This window comes from Antechinus flavipes, chromosome 2 (genome assembly GCF_016432865.1).
Source record: "Antechinus flavipes isolate AdamAnt ecotype Samford, QLD, Australia chromosome 2, AdamAnt_v2, whole genome shotgun sequence".
NCBI classification, from domain to species: Eukaryota; Metazoa; Chordata; class Mammalia; order Dasyuromorphia; family Dasyuridae; genus Antechinus; species Antechinus flavipes.
Window position 1 is genome coordinate 5,375,240 of NC_067399.1, and position 17,509 is coordinate 5,392,748.

A 17,509-nucleotide genomic window follows, 5' to 3' on the forward strand; every position below is an offset into this window, starting at 1 on the left:
AGATACACACTTATACTTTCATAAGTCCAAGTCTCTCCATATTTTTCTAACTCCCCCCACTCACAGCAACATTCTAAGCTTATCCTGTCTGGTTCTTTTGCCTCTTTCCTGACCCAGTCCTCATAGTGAAAGCTCTGGTTCCCTGGGGGGCTTTGCTGTCTGAACACTATAGCTCATCCCTTTTGTGATCTGGGAACGCCGGACGGGCATCTCTGATGACTCTTCCCCACATTTCCGTAACGGAGCCCAGCACTTTTATCTCAGTTTCCCTTAACCGGAAGGGTTTTATGGCAAGAAGACTCAGCTGGGACTTGAGGACCTGGTCTCAGGTTGGTAGAGATGCCAGAGAGCATGGGGCCCCATCTGGCCTGGAATACCTCCGTGCTGCTCCCTCCAGGGGCTGTCTGGTCTGCGCCTGAAGAGTTCCACAGAGGGGAGAGGACCTTCCACTCTGAGCCAACCCCCACCCTAGGAAGATTTTCCTGATACAATAGCAAGCTGACTTCTTTGCAAGTACATCAGCCCTAAGTCTTCTCTTCTCTGGGGAAACCTCCCAGAGCCTGCCCCAAACCTCCTCTGATACGGACCCAGACTCTTCCCTGTTGGATTGGTCTCCTCTGGATGGTCAGTCCTTTCTAAGCTGTGGTGTTGAATGCCCAAGAGTTCATTCGTGGGCAGCTTGCCCAGGGGACCTCTCCAGGAAGCAGGGCTCCTGATCTCAAGGAGCCTCTTGGTGCTGGGTGAGGTCTGACCAACCCAGAGGCCGGTGGAAGCAGACACTTTCTATGCAGTTTATGATTTGTCCACAGCGTGGAGAGATTGGCTAATTTATTCAGGCCTTCACAAGCAGACAAAGCACTTGAAGGCAGGTCTTCTTGACTCCTAGGGCAGAACTTGATCCCCTATAACGATTCATTACAGATGGGGCATTGCAGTATCAGTCAGCACAAAAGCTCTCGCAGACCACATCCTTCTTCATACCACCTCCCACGACGAATCAAGACCCATTTTACCTCAGAGAACTTCCGTAGAGATGTGAATTTCTGATGAGGATCCCAGGACAGAGAGATTTGGGTTGGTGGGCCAAGGAACATGAGCAAGTGGAGTTATGGGGGGCTCTCTATATTAACTTGGACCTAGAACAGCTTGCAGGCAAGAAACTTATGCTTTTTGACGCCCTTCACTACAGATGAACTTGGCCCATGATGGGGATTGGGGATTGTGCGGGAGTTGTCAGCATCAGTTCTATAAAGTGGACATCATGGTGCTGCTTGATCATCGTTGCTGATGTCTGCTGGAGGCCAGATCTGGACTGCTCTGCTCTCATCTTCATCTTCTCCCCGCACCTCTTCTGCGTGACTGAGCTTCTGAAAGGATGTTTTGGGCTGTTTTCTGTCCCTGTTCGAGGTCAGTGATTTATGTGATGGAAGGTTTTCTGGATTTGGGGACCTTGACAACAAGGGCAGGGATCTGATGGGGCCTGAATTTAAATCTCAGCTTCCCTACTTTCTCTCAACATCCACAGAAAAGATCTCTCACCTTTCTGAGCCTCAGTTTCTCTCCTGAAAATTGGATGGTATATTATTTACACTACCTACCTTACATGCTATGTGAGGAGAGAAGTCACCCTGTTGAACTTCAGGTGCTACATGAGTATAAACGATGCTCTTTCCATCCAGATGTAATGATCTATGGTGAGTGAAGTTGGGCCTGGAAGGAAGAGCCTCTGCCCTTAGGTGATAGCCTTCTCCATTGACCAATCATCTCCCGGTATTTTGCTAGACTCCATCAGCAACCAGTGCTAACAAAATGTCCCCACTCTGTGCTGCTCCTTCCTTCCCAGTCCAACTAAGTCCTGCATGACAGCTCGACCTGATCTTCAGGTTCAACTCCCTTTGACCCAGGTCAGAACTCTCTCCATCTGTGACGGCATTTCCATTCATCACAGGTTCCATTTGGCTGGGCTTCTCCTACCACAGTGTAATGAGACAATGAAGAAGGACCACCATGATTTCTGAGGAGCCTGTCATTCTCTCAAATAGGAGAACACCTCTCATCCTAATCAAATCCCTCCATCCCAGAGCTGTTCCACCTTTAGGTCTTACACCTTTAGATAGGGCAGCAAATATTTCTGCTTCTATGCAGGTGGTACCCTGATTCTGGGAATTAAGCAGCTTATTACCTTATATTTATCATTCCTATTCGGAGAGAAGAATATTATCCAGCAGATGGCTTCATTTCCTCCAAACACCAATGCAATATTAGGCTACATTAAGCTTAATTTAATATCCAGCATTGAGAGGTAAATATAGGAAAATGCTGGGTGGCGTAGCAAAGGGAAGGCTAGCCCGAGAGCCAGGGAGGCTTCAGTTTGAATAATACCTCAGACCATTATGAGCCACACGAGTCACTTAACTATTCTCGGACTCATTTTCTGGATCTGGATGTAACGGGGATCTGGCACATTGTCAGACCCCATTGGCTTTCTAAATTGGCTCGTTCGAGTGTCGAAAGCTAGGAAGGTGTTTTCTGGAAAGCCGTGATAATGTGTGAGGGAAGGATGGTGTGAATAGCTTTTCATTGGTTCCACTTGATCTGCCACATCATTTGGAAGAGCCTTTATCCATTGGCTGTATTTGGATTTGGAGTCACCTTCAACAGCCTTGAGTCAGCTCTACCCCTCTCTATGACCCATTTGCATTTAAAGAAAGCAGTGACCCCCCCCCAACTCGGAATCCATTGAAATGATGTGTATGGGGAACGACCATGGTTCCTTCCCTCGCCCACACTGTATGACCCCTGAGAAATGGGACTGCCTTGATCTTTTCATTCTGGGTTGGCAGAATATGAGTCTCTGACATTTATGTTGTTCAGCTTGGCTTCAGAGTGTAGAAATGGTGGCAATGAATGGTAGAGAGGCAGATATTTGCTTCATGTAAGGAGAAAAAAAGTAACAATTATGCTGTTCAAAAGGGAGATGGGCTCCTGTAGAAGGTGGTCATTTTCCCCTTCGGGGCTCTTGTTTCAGGTAGAAGTTGCATTGGTTGGCTCAATTAAGATTTCAGCCAACTCTGAGACTCTGGGATTCTGTTCGTATGGAGGGTATTGATTGCCTGACAAAACGTTTCCCAAGTTAAGGAGAGGTAACGTCTCCTCCACATTGCAAATCAACTTTTCTAGCATCATTTGACAAGAAAGATATTGGGCTTAGAGGCAAAAAGCCTGGCCATGACATTGCTGGCTGAGTGATTATGAGTCACTTCAACTTTCAGTCTTCACTAAGAAAGTGGGAATCCGAATCTCCAGGAGCTGTTGTGAAGAAAATACTTTGTCCCGTCAAAATTCTTGGGAAACGAGAGACCTTAATTCTTCCAGCTCTGGGTGGGAGAGAGACGTGTTTCAGCTACAGTCCCTGTCCCGGACGATGGTCTTAGCTTTGGTGTTTATTGGCTAAGACATAAACCTGCTGCTGCCAAATTGGTTGCTGACGGAGCTAATGGCCTTTCCATGGGTTGTGCTTTTCTAAGATTATAGCGATCAGCTTCTGAGTGGAGGTCATTAGGAATAATCACAACCTGCTTCATTTGTAATGAGACTAGATTCAGTGTTTCTCCCAGGCAAGTGTTTGGACTATTAAACTGTCCTTCAAAAATTACCATAGTGACTTTGTCCCCCTTTCACCTTCCCTGTCCAGGATGAATCCCTTCTGTCCTTTCAGCTGCTCCTTAAATGGCATAGACTCAAACAAGATTTTTGTCATCCGGCCTTTTCTCCTCTGGCTACTTTCCCCTTTATTTATGTCCTCCAACACATAATGGCACACAAATTGGACCGAGCAGCGCTGAGGGCAAGAGATCCACAAACTCCCTCATCGAGGGCACAGCATTTCCCTTACAGCACTTGGAAATTATAGTTGCTTTTTTGGCTGCAATTAGCACACTATTGACCCCAATGAGCTTTTACTATAGTAAGTTCCCATTTCCCCTGACAAATTATTACTACCCATGCCTTACCCAGCTTGGAACTTAATTCTATAATTAAATAAATATTTGTTATTCTCTGTGTTAGAGCTTTGACAAAATGAAAAAAGAAAAAAACCCTCACCCTCAAATGGCTTAGATTTTACTGGGATGTCATTGAGCAGGGAAGGAGAGATCCCTCCACTACTCAGGGATCCACAGAGCCTCCCTCCTGAGATTCTCTACCCGAGAGATTCTTTGAAGTAGACATGAAGCCATTCTTGGCTGTTTACTAAGTTCTACCTCATATCTATCCATCTTTCCCATAAAATAGCAGGAAAAACTTTAGAAAATGCTTTTCTGAAATCTAGGTAAATTCTATTTCCAATATTCTCCAATCTACTAATATAACAGTCCTATCAAAAAAGCAAATTTAATTTGGCACCCCTTCTTGGGGATGGTTTTTGGTGTTTATTGGTCACTGTCCTGACCTTTAATAATATATCATGTACATAAAAATGATGAAATGAACAATTTCTGAGGTACGGAATAAAATGGGCAAAACTAGGAAAACAATTTGTACCATGACAGCAAAAAAGTAAATGTGGGGGAAATTTTGAAAGATTTAGAATGCTGATCAATGTAATGACAAGCCCATATTCCAGACTACTAAATATGCAGAATGACAGTCACCTTGGGCCATAGAGAGGGAACAGACTCGACCTGCAGTATGAGGTAGACATTTCTGGGTATGGCCAATGTGAAAATAGGTGTCCCTTTGCTACACATAGATTATGAGGGTTTTCTTTTTCTTTTTGAAAAATTTTCCACTGGGGTGTATGAATATAAAGGGAGAGAAAACAAGTATTTGTTAACCATAAAAATACAATTAAAATTACATGGTGACAAACTTTGTCAGTGTTTGATGTCAAGATCCCTAGATTGCATTTGCAGACTGCTCCTTCTTCCATTAAAAACAATTGGGATGACATTTGTCCTCCTTCAGTCTCTCAGCATCTCTTCCATTCACTGTGACCTTTAAGTATGGCTCAGTAAGAACAATTGCCAGTTCTTTCAGGACCCTGGAGTATAATATTCCTGGTCATGGTTGCCTGAACTCATAAAGGACATCTAGATGTTCTCTTAGGCGTTTTCTTTCTCTTTCCTTGCTTGTTTGGGATCTCCGCTTTTTATTAACCATTTTTGCCCTCTCCCTTCCACAAGTGGAACAGCTCAGTGTCCACTTTCTTACTTCATTCACCTAGAAACTCTTGTCCCACCCTTTTGCTAAACATTTTCCCCCAACATATGTATATAAACACACAGTATGTATATGTGTGCATACATATGCACAATACACATACATACATAGATATTTTATATAGAGGGGAAAAGGGAAGGAGAGGGAGAAAAGGATGGAAAGGAGAGGGAGGAGAGGGAAGGAGAGGGGAGGAGAGAGAGAGAGAGAGAGAGAGAGAGAGAGAGAGAGAGAGAGAGAGAGAGAGAGAGAGAAGGAGAGAGAGAGAAGGAGAGGGAGAGAGGAGAGAAGGAGAGAGAAAGAGGAGGGAGGGAAGGAGGAGAGGGAGAGAGAGAAATAGAGAAAAAGAGAGGGGGTAGTGAGGGAGGAAAAGAAGGAGGGAGAAGGGAAAGAAGGGAGGGGAAAAGGGAGTGGGGGAGAGAGACAGAGATAGAAAGAGGAAGGAAAGAGGCAGAGAAAGAAGGAGGAAGGAAAGGAGAGGGAGAGGGAAGACAGAGACAGAGGAGAGAGGAAGAAAAGAGAGGAGGGAGGGAGAGAGAGCGAGAGAGAGAGAGAGAGAGAGAGAGAGAGAGAGAGTCAGACATAGACATTTTGTTATTCATTCATTTCATTTGGGATTTTATTGGCAAAGATACTGGTTTGCCATTTTCTTCTCCAATTCATTTTTATAGATGAGGAAACTGAGGCAGAGACAAGTCAGATTTTGACTCAAGAAGATGAATTTTCCCAATGTTAGACCCAGCACTGCCTTAATAGATAGATGGATAGATAGCTACATAGGCAGACAGAAAGATAAATGATAGATAGACAGACAGACAGACAGACAGACAAAGCATTTGTTTCCCGAGTGCCGGGCACTGCAAGTGCTGGAGATGTAAATCCAAAGCAGCAGGGCGGGTCCTCAGGGCGCTTACATTCAGAACGGGCAGAGCTGGGAGAAGATTTATTTCTTTTGCAAACTGAAGCTGAGGATTCCAGTGACTGGAGTCTAAAAAGCAGGGGCTGTGGCTGAGAGAAGATGGGGATTTTCAGCGGGTGTTTGGACAGTCTCCTTCAGCCCTTTCCGAGTTTCCTGGTGGCCCCTTCACTCCCTTGGCTGAATGTCTCGTGGCTCTGGCGGGCACAGGGAACTTGTGTGTCACACACGCGGAGGGAGCTTCTCTGGGGCAGTCCCAGAGTGTACATCTGTTAGCTCAGCAGGTGAGAAGCTTAATGGAACGGGAGGGAAACGACCCAAATAAGTGCTGCGGTTCTCTGCATTTTCAGCTGTAGCGACCGGATGAAGGGGCAGAGAGCAGACCCTCAGCGCGACCCCCGGAGACTCGGCCGGAATCTCGCCCCGCAGACCTGGTCCCGGCTCTCGCTGCCAGGGCAGACATAGACAAGAGAGCGGGGCTGGAGGGCAGAGCCCAGAGGGAGCACAAGCAGGAGGGGCAGACCCTGGGACAGCTCCGCCCCAGAGCATGGCTGGGTGGCTGGAGCGGGGAGTCTCCCAGGAGCTGCCTCCCGAGTCCTTCCCACCCTCAGGGCCCGGGGAAAGCGGCCGGCCCGGACAGGGGCGGGCGTTGCTTTAATCCGCCCGGCTGGGTGAGCTCCTGGTTCAAGGGCACCTTTTAAGGCAGCGTAGGTGTCTGTGCTTCAAAGCAGCAGAGACCTCTGGGGAAGCCTGCCTCTGACAATGACTCTCTGAATAGGAGAGGAATTGAGCCTCCCTGAGCCTCCACTGCCTAATCCGGGAAATGCAGAGGAAAAACTCCCTGTACGTCAGTTTTCCCGGGAGCCGGTGGGGCTCGGAGGAGTGTGTGGAGCAGTCTCTCCTCACTGGATTTAATGGCATTGTTACTAATCATCTTTCCAATCCCTTTCAATGGGTATTTTCAGGCTTTCCTTCCTCAGATTCTCCCAGCCCTGGTGACCGCTTCCCCTGCAGACCCTTGGCCACTGGATCCTGCGGAACCTCTCCCAGATCTTCTTTAATCTGTTCTCCTGCTGACTCACCCCCAGGGCTCCCTTTGTTTCTATGCCAGGAATCGACCCTCTCTTGCTGGTGAACATCCCCTCCCTCACTGATTCCTAGACTTTCTGAAAGTCAAAAAGATCATTTAGCCAAATCACAGCTTCCTCTGCTGCTGTATTTTTGGACAGATTAGGACCTCAAGCCCATAATGTGAGAGACCCTAAACCTGATAATTTGTATACAAACGAATACATCCTAAGCTTTTCGGGGAAATGAACACACGATGGGGAAATTCTAGGAGGGTTAAGACAGCAGGCCAGGCCCAACCAGAATCCCTTGGGCCTTGGTGAGCTTCTGGGCCTCAGACCAAGACCCTCCAGCATCTTTCTGTTCCAGGCCCTTCCAGCACTCCATCCAAAGTACTGAGCTCCAGGCCCGGGGCCACTGGGGGGCCTCACAGAAGCAGGCTTGGAGGCTGGCAATTTTAGGAAACAGCAATCAATCAACACTTAGCACAATGCCTGGGGCTTAGCGGGCCCTTAGGAAATGCTAATTGATTGATCTTTAATGAATTATTGACACTCCAAGTAATAAAGGTCACCAGGAAAACAACATCTTCCAATCATCTTCTCCTTTGGGACCCACTCAAGAGATTGAGGGGCCCAGATATCCTTTCTAGCTCTCTTTTCCTACCTTTGCCTCTCACTGTCTCTGCCTTTGTTTCTCTTTCTCTCTATCTTGTCTCTGTCAGTTCCTTTCTCTTCCTTACTTCCTCCCTGCTTCTCTGTCTCTGTTTCTATCTCTGTCTCTGTTTATCTCTTTCTCTGTTTCTCTCTGTCGGTCTATCAATATTTCTCTGTCTCTGTGTGTCTCTGTCACTGTCTCTGTTTCTGCTGTAATGACAGCTGTGTCTGGAGCCTTCTGCCATCCCTTCTGAAGCTCCAGGCATCCAGGCTCCCCTTTAATGCCAGAAATCTGGTGGGATCCAGCCTGAGGAGAGGCCGGGGACTGAGCCTCATCTAAGTCACGTGAGGCTTTCTCCCTTGAGATGTTTCAAACACTTCCCAGCTGTGTGATCTCGGGCAAGTCACTTCACTCCGTTTGCCTCAGTTTCCTCATCTGTCAGATAAATTGCTGATGGAAAAGGCAAAAATCGTGATGTTTTCCCCAAGAAAACTCTAAATGGGTCCAAAGAGTTGGACATAACTTAAAAACAAGAAAACAATCAAATTTCTTAGTGTCAAATTAGGAAGGGGACAAGAAATTGTCTAGGTTTTGCCCATGAGCTCGAGGCTTAGAGAGGCTTAGGGACGCAGGAGCACAGCATTAGACCTAAAAGGAACCTTGGAAGGGTGACATAGTGAGGAGGGCCCTAGACCTGGAGGCAGGAAGACCTGCAGTCTGGGACCCTGGACAAGCACTAAACTTTTCTCAGATTCAGGTTCAGCTGCAAAATGAGACGGTTGGGCTTAGTTTCAAAGATCCCTTTCAACTCTAAATCTGTGATTACCAGAACTACTGTCAATCTTTTATTTAATTTATTTGGGTAAATTTAATTTACTGGAGTAAATCAACTCCCAGAGAAGTTAAGGAATGAGGTGACCTAGGCGCCAACTGACAAATTAAGATTTCACCCCAGGTCCATATACAAGAATACTCTGTCCTCCACATCCACCTGTGACCTGGGAGCCAATGCTGTAAGCAGACCTCCATAACGGGGGAGGGCGGGGGGCGGTGGTCCTAGAATGTAGACTGAGACTCCTCAGGAGAGCAACAAGGAGGGCAGGGAGCCAGGACGAAGAAAGGCCTTGGATTTGTGGCTTGTTTGAAGGTGATGGAGATGTTTAGCCCAGAGAAAAGAAGGCTCCACTAGGGTAATAGTGGAGGAGGGATAATAACAGTGGTCTCCAAGTGGATCCTGAAGGAATAACCTTGATTTGTTTGGTCTCAGGGGGGCAGGATGAACAGGGACAATCTGGCCACAAGGTCAGGGAAACTTCCAGGAGAAGAATCTTTCCAGAGGGGAAGGAGCTGCCCTAGGAGGCACTGGCTGTCCCTGCCCTGGAGACCTTCAAACAGAACCTGGATGACCATTGTTCACAGGGAAAGTCTGTGTCTGTGTGCACTGGACGAGATGCGACCTGAGGGCCCTTCCAGGTCAGATCCTTTCCCATTGGCTGAGTTGGGACCCTGGGCATGGCCAAGCCTCTGCTAAATTGTGTTGTTTGAGATACAAGAAGAAGGTAAAGATTTATCCTTGCTCTCGGGAAGGTTGCTGTGCAGTTAGAGTGAGAAGATATATTTTCATTAGGCAGCTAAAAATAAACAAATCTGTGGTAATGAAAGTTCACATGGCTTAATAACTTAAGATGATAGTTTAAAATAGATTTAAATTATTTTGTTTCATTAATGTCCCTCCTTATGGTATGGGAGTTATCAGTTTTCTGTCAACGGAATTTGGGGTCTTCAACTCCCCTGGTAAGAAGGGTTTCTAGCAGAGATTCAAGGAGGGGTTTTAGATGCCTCAACTCAAAGACTAGCTCTGCATAGAAAGGCTCAGCATCAGAGGCTAGGCTATAGGGAATGACCATTTTTTTAAACCATAGTCCATAATATTCTCTCCTGAAGTATGGAGAATTTGTGACCTGCTTCAGTAGTTTTTTTTTTAATTAAAGCTTTTTCATTCATTCATTCATTCATTTTTGTTTATTTTTTATAATTATATTTTATTTATATATATTTATATTATATATTATATTATTATATATTTATTTATATTTATATATTCATATGTTTATTTATATATTATACTATATATTATTATATTATATATTTACATTTATTTTATTCTATTTTCAAATCATAGGCATAGATAAATTTCAACATTCACCTTTGCAAAACCTTGTGTTCCAATTTTTTCTCACCCTTCTCCCCGCCCTGTCTCCTAGTTGGCAGGTGATCCAATATATATTAAACATGTGCAATTCTTCTATACATATTTCCACATTTATCTTGCTGCACAAGAAAAATCAGATCAAAAAGAGGAAAAATGAGAAAGAAAACAAAATGCAAGCAAACAACCACAAAAGAATGAAAATATTATTTTGTGATCCACGCTCAGTTTCCACAGTTCTTTCTCTGGGTGTAGATGGTTCGCATCATTACAAGAACACTGGAACTGGCCTGAATCATCTCATTGTTGAAAAGAGCCATATCCATTAGTGTTGATCATCATATACTCTTTCTATTGCACTTTTGAAATATGAACTGCAATTGGTTGTACATTTCATCTATAAAGCAATGATGTCTTGTTTGGCCATTTCTGGGCCCAGTACCATTTGCAAAAGTTTCCAAGATTTGGAACCTTCTCTCAGTAGGGATAATGCCCTGCATTGGGAGCAAAACTCCTTAAAAGTGGTGCAAATGCTTGATTAAGTCTTGATTCAAAACCTCAGAAAATGTTTAAAATTTTGAGCAAAAAACATAACTTTTGAATGTTGAAAGATGCTTCAATATCCTTCTGGTTTGATTGGTACAAGAGAAGAATCTCATCTAGAACATATTGACAAGGTATCATCCACTTTTTGCTTAAAATAATCAAGGAAAGGAGCCAATACTCCTGCAGGCAACTCATTTCCCTTGGGGATAGCTCTCATTTAAAAAGCTTTTCTTTACTTCTAGTCTGAATTGACCTTCTTATAACTTTGAACCATTGTTCTTTACTCTATCCTGATGAAGCTAAATAGAAAAAAAAAGTAAAAATAAAAAGACAGATTCATCTTCCACTTGACAGACTTACAAGTACTTAGAAGCTTCTAACATTGTTCCCCTGAGTTTTCTCATCACCAGGATAAACATACTCGGATTTTTTTGTCTAATCCTCATATGAAATGGACTGAAGGGCATTCATTGTCCTGGCTGCTCTCCTCCATGCACTATCTAGATTATTAATGATCTTTTTAAACTGAACATACTATTCTACATGAGATCTGACGAAGGCACAGAATAAAGGGACCGTTTCTTCCTTATTACTAGAAGGTGGCTATTTTGGAGAGATTCTAACAAGTAGAGTATTCTTTTGTATCTTTAGAATTTCATTCTTGAGCATCTGTTGTCACTTTCAGGCTGGCTTCTTCTGAAGCACTGTAGGTCATGACATCCTATCTTTCCTTGAAACTTTTTGAAATCTGTGTTTCCAAAATCTAAGTCATGCCCAAATTTTCTCTTCTTTTTGACAAACCCTAGGAGGGAGCATGTACCACTGCCACTTTGGGTTCCCATCACTCTGTCTCACGAAACCAGAACAGGAGGGTTTTATTTTCTAGAAAAATATTAGTCTTTAGCTCACTCCTCTGAAAATCACCTGATGCTACAAAACAAAAGAGTTTTGGATTTTCCATCGCAAGCCTTGTATTTAAATCTTGCCTTTTTGGGATCTTGAGAAATTCCTTTTCCCTCTCTGGGTATCCAAGCCCTCCTCTGCCAAATCATAGAGTTTAACTAGATAGTATCTAAAGGCACTTCTGGGTCTAAGAAATCAGATTCTGACTCTGTATAGACCAGGATCTCTTAAACATTTTTCCATTCACAATCCCTTTTTGCCCAAAAAATTTTTACATGACTCCATCTGAAATCTGAGCCAAGGTGTTTCAGGCAGCATTCATACATGCAAGATAGACATTGAGTTTTAGACAATTCATCCCTGTGTTCCCCTGCATCTTATGCAGATTGTAAAACTCCCTTGAGAACATGATCTCAGTGGTACAAGATCTCAAACCTTCAGTTGTAAAGACCCCCCCCCCCCTTTACAAAGGCATATGATAATTAAATGTAACATTAAATAACAAGTATTAGTAATAAAAATAAATGTAAATAATAAATGTTTGTAGGTAGCTCATTTAATTGTATCCTCATTATTGCTCATGGGTAAAGTCCACAAGTCATCAAATGTCAGAGCTGAGGAAGACCTCAGAGATTCCTTAATCCAGTTTTTTCATTGATAGGAACTAACTGGGACCATCGAGTTCATCAGATTGATTCAGTATCTCATGGATAGTAAGTTGTATAGCCAGAACTTCATAAGATGATAGATCTCATTTCTATAGACTTTCCCAAGAAGGAAGTCATTGTTGTTTTCATTGTTACACTTCAAAGATGGGAAGGTTCTGAGAATTGACTTTACCATGATGACTTAGCTAGCAAATATCCAAGGCAAGATTTGAACCCAACTCTCCATACTTTTTACATTTGCTCACTACAGTAGCCACTGCTAACATTTTGTGAGAAACATCTTCCCAATTTGAGTTAGCAAAGGTGGGGTGGATTTTCTCAGGAGGTAGTGAGTTTCCTGTTACTGCAGTCTAACATTTCTGGCTGAGGACATTAGAGATGAGATTCATTTGTAGATCTAAACTGGACTTAACAAAATCTCACAGTCTCTGAACAAAGCCCTTTATTTATCCCTCTCAGGGTCTTCTCCAAGATTCTTTGGCTCAATATTGTGTCTCTTAAAGGGGGAAAGGACCATTGACATGATGGAGGAGCCATATAGGTTACAGGACAATCCAATCATTGATGCCTAAGTTTATTTTCCTCTCAGCTTACTATGATATATTGACCAGTGCACTGCCCCTTCTGCAGAGGTGAATGTCCTTAAGGTAGTGTGATTGGAAAGGCCTCTCTTCACCTGGAATATCATCCCCAGTCAGATATACCAACTTCTGAAACTCCATCTTCAGACATTCATTCCCTTGTGATACTGGGTATTAAGGGAGAACTAGCACCTCAGGTATGATGGCTTACTGAACTCTTTTCATCTACTTTTGGTGTCCAACCAGTCACCCATCTCTCACCTGGGACTCCAATAAGTATCACAACTTCTCAGTGACTTAGGTGCCATAAAGTAGTATTCTCTCTATTTTCCCTGCCTACCTATCCTCCTTGAAACCAGTTCAAGTATCCCTTCTGACAAATAGCCTTTCCTAGTCTACTAAGTTGCTAATGCTTCTTCTGAGAAACGATTGTGTATGGATGATCCCATGGACTTTCCATCATGAAATAGAGATAGGAAGGCAGCTCCAACTGCCCTAGAGGTTAATTTGCATCAACATGAGATCTTGTTTTCAGGTTTGTGCTCCATTGTCTTGAGCAAGAGGGGTCAGAATTGTTCTGCTTGGGAACAGAATTAGGCCTATGGTTTGGAAGCCACAGAGGAAGAATTCTGTTGGAAGTATTTTCCTTGTTTGCTTTCCCTCCCAGAGACTCCAGGAGATCAAACAGATAGATTCCGATTTTGTGTTCAGATTTTGGCAGCACAAATGCTGAATCCATCCATGTAGAAATTGTAGGCAGTTCTAAAAAGGAGTTCCACGTCAAAGATGGAAAAGACATTAAAGCATAGAACACTCTTAATAGAAAAGAGATCATTAGAGATGGAGGGGACCTTATAACATAGAGAATAGAATTTCAAAGCTAGAGAGAAATTTAAAACACAAAGCATTCAATATCAGAGCTGGGAGGGATCTTAGAAGACAGAATATAGAATGCCAGGGCTAAGAGAAATTTCAGAGTTTACGCAGTACAATCCTCTATTTTTTCCCTCTGACATAAATGAAAGATAGGTTGGGAGAGTCAGATGCCCAAGGTCACACAGATAATGAGTGGCGTTTAGGACCCACGCCCAGGTCTCCTGACTCTGAAGCCAGCTGCTTTTCCCATTAGTCCTAATTGCCTATATGCATCAACAAGGAAAGCCAATATTTCCCTCCCCCCAGGCCAATTTGTCAGCAAGATGTGATGCTGTGATGTGGCATGGGTTTGGGCTTGGGGGTGGAGTTCCATCCAAAGTTGCTGGCATTAGAATTCCCCTTTCAGGTCTTGGAAAATAATTTTGCTCTTGTGGAAAACGAAGTAGAGCAGCGGGTGCTGTCTGTGGTCCTGAACTCTTGAGGCGATAGGAAGCAGAGTTTATGAAGGAAAAAACAGCTATTTCTGGGGAGCTGTTGTGTTCCCTAAGGATAGTTGCAGTTTCGTCCCTTTTCAAAAGAGCTGAGTAACCATGTCTATAAGAACCCATATGCTTACGCAGTGAGTCACCAGTTATCTTTTTGAATGTTAAAGTTAGAATCAAATTTAGGAAGAAACTATCTCATTATGTAAACAAGGAAGCAGAGATTATGTGAGCAGTCTATTATCATTCAGAGATTCAGCAGATGAATTCACATTAGAGACTTGATCCATTGGCTACTGGTTCAGTGTAAGACTGGATGGAGCACGATGTACCCACACAACAGCCAATGTTCTCAATAACTATAATAGTTTATCTTAGAGTTTTATATCTGGATATTAGTACTAGGATTACAACTTTAATTGGGACAGACTCCAAGAAGCACAGTCCTCCACATATTGACCAATTCAGTATTTTCTCATTCTTGGAACTCGCATGGACATAACCGGAAAGCACATATGGCTGAGCATCTGTTAGGTTATCAGAGAGAATGGATTTCCCTTGAGGGAAAATCGTGTATCTCTATGAAGAATTGGGGGAGAGGCTCAGAAGTGTCTTATGTTATAATCTCATCACCAACAAGCAGGGACACTACCTAGCCCAAGCTAAGATTCCAGTGGACATCTCATAACTTATATTGACCACAAGAAAGAGCAAGCTGAAAACAAAGCTAAATTCATCATATTGTGTGACAATTTTTCTTTGCTTTTCCATATAAATAAGTCACTAGCAGCAAAATAAAAATTACTCATTTATAAAGTTTTTTTTTACATCGATATTTTCTTCCCCTGCCCTCAGCGTCTCTTTCATCCCATAAGGTCATCTAATATATTGTATCATTTGAAGACAAAAAAGAGAACAAATCATCATGAATGACTGATACATTAAGAAAATCAAAAAATATGTACTAAATATAACTCTTTTGGACTTTCTTCTTATACAAAAAGGTTGGGTTGAAATATACTCTTATTTCCCTCCTTTAATTTTTTTTGTTGTTTTTAAATTATTTCAGTTGTATCAAACTTTTTCTAACCCCATTTGGGATTTCCTTGGTAAGGCTATAAGAGCTGTTTGTCATTTCCTTCTCTAGCTCATTTTGCAGATGAGGAAACTAAGTCAAATAAAGTAAAATGACTTATCCAGGGTTACACAGCTAGTAAGTGTCTAAGGCCATATTTGAATTCATTCTCCAGACCAGGCTTTATTCACTTTATACCATATGATGCTCTTTTTTCCAAGTCTTGCATGTTCTTTCCATTTTTGCAGCATTCCATTTTTCTTTCTTGTGGTCATTTCCATTCCATTCTTGTAGATAATGGCAGGTGTGGTTTCCACAGCTCCACTGATTTCATTCTGCATCTACTCATGTCATTTTTTTCATTCTTCTTTGTATTTGTCCAATTAGTTGTTTTGTACAGAACAGAAATATTCACTGGAGTGTTCTGGGCTCTCCATGTGTTTTCCTTACATTAATTCCGCGAGGTAGATAGAATGATTTGCAAATGAAGATTCGGAAGTTCACAATTCCCAAGTAACAGAACTGAAGACAGATGATCTATGGGAAGGGCTTGAGCTAGAACTAGAATCCACATGAAAAAATCTCAGAATGTCTAAGCTGGAAGGGATCTCAGCCATCCAGTGTAACCCTAGGTAGACATGATGCCTTCCACAAAGCCTCACTATTCATTTGCTTGATTCCTAATGACCACTAGTGGAGATATTCTAGCACCTCCCAAGGTAACCCATTCCACTGCTGGAAATATCTGATGGTAAGAAAGTTTTCCTTGACCTCAGGCCTAAATTGATTCCTCTAAAACCACACTCTTACACATATACACTCTCTCTTTCTTTTTTTTTTTTTGCTTTTTGCTGAAGCATTTGGGGTTAAGTGACTTGCCCAGGGTCACACAGCTAGAAAGTGTTATGTGTCTGAGGCTAGATTTGAACTCAGGTCCTCCTGACTTCAGGGCAGGTACTCTATTCACTGCGCCACCCAGCTGCCCCACAATACTCTTGATTCTGACCTGCAGGGCCAAACAATGAATTTAATACATTATCTAAAATGCAAAAGCTTAAAGATAGTTTATCTGTGGTCACATGGAGTACATATATGCACACACATGCAGACATACACACACTCTTTGTTAAATCACTTTTTATATATATAATATGAAAATATTTTGTACAAGTGAATCATTTACATTCCCTTCCACCCTTCCTCACAGAGTTAATGCTTGAAGCCCTCTTGTGTTCCTGCCAATATTTCTGATGATTCATCCCCAACTTGGGGCCAAGTACTGCACACAACACTGCAGATGTGCTCTGATTGTGTAGGGGACAGACAGCTTCTCCCTCCCTTGTCCCAAACCCTATGTCTCTCTGCATGTAATCTAAGACGCCATTAGTTTTCCTGGATTATATAACATATGGATGACATGTATCAAACTTGGAGTTCACAAAAATCCCTGTATCTTTCAACATGTGGATGATTCACTAGGGTCACTAAGCAGTTGCTAAGGGCCCTCCATGGTCCAGACTCTCCCCCCCTCATTGGTTAAGAAGCCATGTTATGGTGCAGAGAATCCTAAGGTGGGAGGGCTGTGAGAACCCAAGTGGCAGGATACTATAGTTCCGGCCAAGTTATTTTGGGCAGAAGACTACTGAGGGCCTGGCAAAACAAGGCTAGGAAGCAGTCCTGGATTCTAGCCAAGTGCAAGCAGGGAAATAGCAGAAATGTGTGGGCAGTCAAAAAAAAGTTGTGTAGGCAGGAATGATACATTTCTCCAAGGAAACTTTATAGGAACAGAGAGATCTACTCACCTTCGCTCTTCCTACCAGACAGAGGAGGGAAAAAAGGATATGGAGAGCCTGCCTCGATGCCAAATGAATGCCAAGGTAAGGGACTGGGTATATTTAGCCCGGAGAACTTAGACTAGTGAATGTACTTTATACAGAGGAATGTTTCAGTTTGATGTTTTATGAGTAAGAGCTTTCCAACAATGGAATAAGCTACCTCGGGGACTGGAAACCATCTGCTGACTTGGAATGACCACTTGCCGACATGGTGGAGAGGAGGTTCCGAGTAGGCATGAATTGAACTAGATCCCTGCTGAAGCCCTTCTCACTTTGATGAGGGTTCATTGAGGCTGAGCAAGACAGAGGATGTCCAGTGCTAAGAATTAGGCACTTGAGGCCCTGGTTGGAGCTTAATCCATCCTTTATTTAGTATCTTCAGGGACTGTGTAATTAAAGGCATTTCCAAATGCTTCCACGTCCAAATGCCGATAATGTGCCCTGTTAAATATTTTTGTCTCATTGTTTCTTGATGG